The following is a 3,867-nucleotide window of genomic DNA, read 5'->3' as shown; positions in this document are numbered from 1 at the left end:
TGTTAATGTCTTTCCCCCCCCCCGGCCTTGAAGTCCTCTTGGACTCAGTACTGAAACCACCTTTTAAAGACACGACATCTTTGTGGAACAGCTCAGAGCTGTCAGTTCATTCAAAAGTGAAGCAGCTGTTCCAGCTACATGCTTTTAAGTCAATGCATGCAGAAATTTCATTTTAATTGCTTCTTCACTCCAGTGGTACATGGACTTAAGCCACGCACAAGCAGTTACTGCTCTGCATCTGGTTCTCTGTCCCTGGTGATGCATCACGTTGCATCTGTGTGTGCCATTCTACCGCTAGAGTCCTGGTCTCGAACATCAGAGCTAACCTGGAGAAAATCTGCTCACTGTATGAAGTGATGGCCTCAAATTGTCAAACTTTGCCGTTGCTGACTTGTCTTTCATCTTCCAGTTGCTCTGCTAGTAGCTCCTCTGCCATGAAAGGCAGAGAAGTGGCTGCAGCATGAGCTGGAATGACCTGCAGATGAGAAAACTGTGAAATATGAAATGATAGGAAGGGACAGTTGAACCTGTCACCCAGCGGAGGTTGCTCTCAGTGAAAATTGTCAAAGGATCAATGCAAAGAAGCTTCAGGATCAGGTCACTGATGAAACCAGTGGCCTGTTTTGATCAGTGACCTGAGAGTACATTTAAAATTGCTCCCAAAAGCACACAGGTGTGATGGAAGGACTGGTGGAGCGGAGAATACTATTGAAGGTAATGTAACCCAAACGACACGACCCCAGTGCAAATAAAATACACCTTTTAAGTACAGCCAGCTAGATGGTTGCCTGCGCAAGGTGTGCGTGGAAGGCAGACTGCTCCCGCAGCGTGGGGTGCTGTGGGGCAGAGTCTCGCTCCCTCTTTGACTGCCTGTGGGGGAGAGGAGCAAGGTTACTTGCTGGGCTGTTTGCAGTTGGGCTGATGATGCTGCCATGATTTTGAGGGACGGACTGGGGAAATTTGAGGGGATGCAGGAAAAAAACACAAACCACTTAGGTGCCTGGAAGGAAAAGTGTTAAAGCCTTCAAATGAGACTGAGGGTAAATGGTTTGGGTTCCTTCTTTGACGAGCTGGGAGAAAAGACCAGGCAATTAAAAGGCGCTCTAAGCTAGTGAAGAAAGCCTCACCGAGAACCAGTGCCTGGGAACTGTAGCAGACAAATTAGAAGGTGGTGGTGGTGGGGTGTTTTCCATTTTTAATGATGATATGAGTAACCAGAGGGATAGACAGTCCACCTCATACTGCTGGCAAATCCAGATGGTCTATGCTAATGGAAAATAGCTATACTACTGGGGAGCTGAGTGATGTGATACGCTGCGAGGCTCAGGTCAGACTAAACAATTGTCTTGATTTTTCCAAAATCATCAGGAGAAGAGCAGTTGGGCAGTCTTTAATTTAGACATTTTGTAGTGACATTATTTTATAATGCTGAGCTGAGTCACCACTTAGTAATGTTTGAGCATGGAGACAGAAGCTAATCATCCTCAGTTCAGCTTAACTTCAGCTCTGCTGGCACATGGCAGTGGCTCGCCCATGTTTTAGCTCTTGGCGTAGCTGTCCTAGATGCTGCTTTCTCACCTAGGTTTTGGGCTGCTTGGTGCTCTATGGCAGTTCTGCCTATGAAGTGGGGCACAAGCCCTTTGCTTTGGAAACAGGTCAGGGCAGGAAAGCCTCACTGGAAAGCAGCATTCAGGCAATGTCTAGGCTGGCGTTTTAATTTTGCACAGATTGCAGTGTGAGGTGTGCTCCCAAAAATAGGTCATCAGTTGATTAACTGATATGCTGGTCACAACCTCCTGGCTTAAGCCACATGGTGAGTCTGAATATTAAAGAAGCAGCAGTGAAAAGCAAGTTAAGTCAGACAAAGGACAAAATAAAGCCTCTTTGGTGAATTTAGTTACTTCACAGGGACAAACCACTGTGTAATCATGTGACTGGTTGAAGAAACCTTTGCGAAATGTGTATGCGTAACAGTGGGGGTTTTCAATAATAGTCTGAGCCCAGCTCCTAACACTTGGGACACCTAGCATCAGGCATCTCTTGTTTTCAGTGCACTAACAAAATGGTTGGCTTGCTAGACTCTCTTCCCTGAAACTGAAAGTCCAAGGGCAGGTGTGTAGCCACTTCAGAACATTATTCATGCAGGGCTGGCTGCTTTGCTCTTCCAGCCTGCTTGGATGCTGTGCGTAGCTGTGAGAGTAGATATTTGGGTGGTTTTGATAGACGTTGCTGTTAACAGCTGATCTGCAAATCTTATGGCCCAGATAATGCTGGTAGTCAAGTAATCAAGCAGTGCATGAAAAACTAAGCTGCTGTAGGCCCCCGTGAAAAGAAGCTTCAGCAAGGCACATTCCTGTGCTCCGTGGACAGGCTGGAAGGGAAGGCATGTGGTCTCCCCAGCCGCTCTGGCCGGGCAGTCAGTTAGGAGGGAAGAGATGAAACGCTTCATTTCATTTAAGTATGCACTTTTTTTTTTTCAGTGTGTTCTTCCTCCCTTTGATTTTTACCATTCCTGCTGAAGTGTCCCAAAAGGAAGAGTGCTTTGTTGTGATAAGCTTGATACTTCCCTATGGTTTGTATAATTTAAAAATACCATAGGCTAGTTTGGGCAGTGATCCTGAAACTCCTCACTTTGTTTTAATGGCTACACAAAATATTTTCTAAGACCTTTGAGATTTTCTTGGAAACATCTGTGGAAAATACCTTCTAAAAATGTCACTGTCTCTACAAAAGCAGTAGGCAGGACACATTCACTTTACTTCTCAGTCTTTTATGTAAATAATTACGTGTGTGCTTAACATTACCGTCATACCTCATTCCACTGATTTATCAGATTGGATCACAGCTTGCAGAAATCAAGACTTGCGTGTGTGGCAGATGTTAAGTGTATGTTGGTGGAGTATTCATTGTAGGGAGCTGATAGGTTGTGCGCAAATTGGTAAGCCTGCTTTTACCCTGTTTTGTTAACCTGTCTAACTCTTGTTAACCATAGGTACTCCCCAGGCTGGCATAAGATGGGAGTGTGCAAATATGTCCAGGCCTGCCTGTACTTGGAAAAGTGGTTTGCACAGACTAGGACTGTTATATAGTCTGCTTGCTTCTGCTCCTCACTGTGTGGATGTAAAAATTATTGTTCTTCTGCATTGGCAGGAACCTACTGCACTCAAATTGAATGAGGTGGTAGGAAAATGCCACTGAAACATCTGTTTGGATGCTAAACTGATGTTTAGCATCCAGGACTGCTGCGAGGCATTCACCTCTGCTCTCCCCTCCCACCTGCGCACTATGCCCTCACTTGAAATGGTAAAACTGTTTCTGCCATTGCATAAAAAATCAGCAGCTGAGAAGGGTTGATATGTCGTTTGGTTGGTTGGGTTTTTTTTTTTTTTTTTTGGGGGGGGGGGGGTTTTTTTTTTTAAAAAAAAGGGGGTTTATGGTTCAAAATCTAGCCAGTACGTTGCTCTGTTTGGTCACCCCGAGCAGCAGAAACAACTGTCAGGGCTACTGAGGTGCTGGTACCAGGGTAGGACTGCGTGAGTGGCTGGCAGAGGAGAAAGGCTGGGGGGAGCCAGTGGCTGTTAAGCCAGTCTGGCTACCAGAAGAAATGTCTGTGAAACTGTGCTTTGAATACTTTTTAACAGAAGAATTTCCCATGCAGCTTTCCACAGCTGCTGTTGTGAAACCAGTCAAGTCAGCAATCATCCAGGCAGTTCAAATCGCGGTGCAGTCTGTTTTCAAGTACACTAGGTTTTCAAGTTACGGGATCTCAGGCAAGCTGGCACTGCACCCTCCCTGAGCTCCGAAAGAGTAGCACCGAGCAAAGCAGGCAGCCAGTCTACATTGTGGAGGCCTGGCGTCGTGGTGGGT

This window comes from Aptenodytes forsteri, unplaced genomic scaffold (assembly GCF_000699145.1).
Source record: "Aptenodytes forsteri isolate BGI_AS27 unplaced genomic scaffold, ASM69914v1 Scaffold92, whole genome shotgun sequence".
NCBI lineage: Eukaryota > Metazoa > Chordata > Aves > Sphenisciformes > Spheniscidae > Aptenodytes > Aptenodytes forsteri.
The sequence above is the reverse complement of the archived record's forward strand: the minus strand, read 5'-3'. Positions refer to the sequence as shown.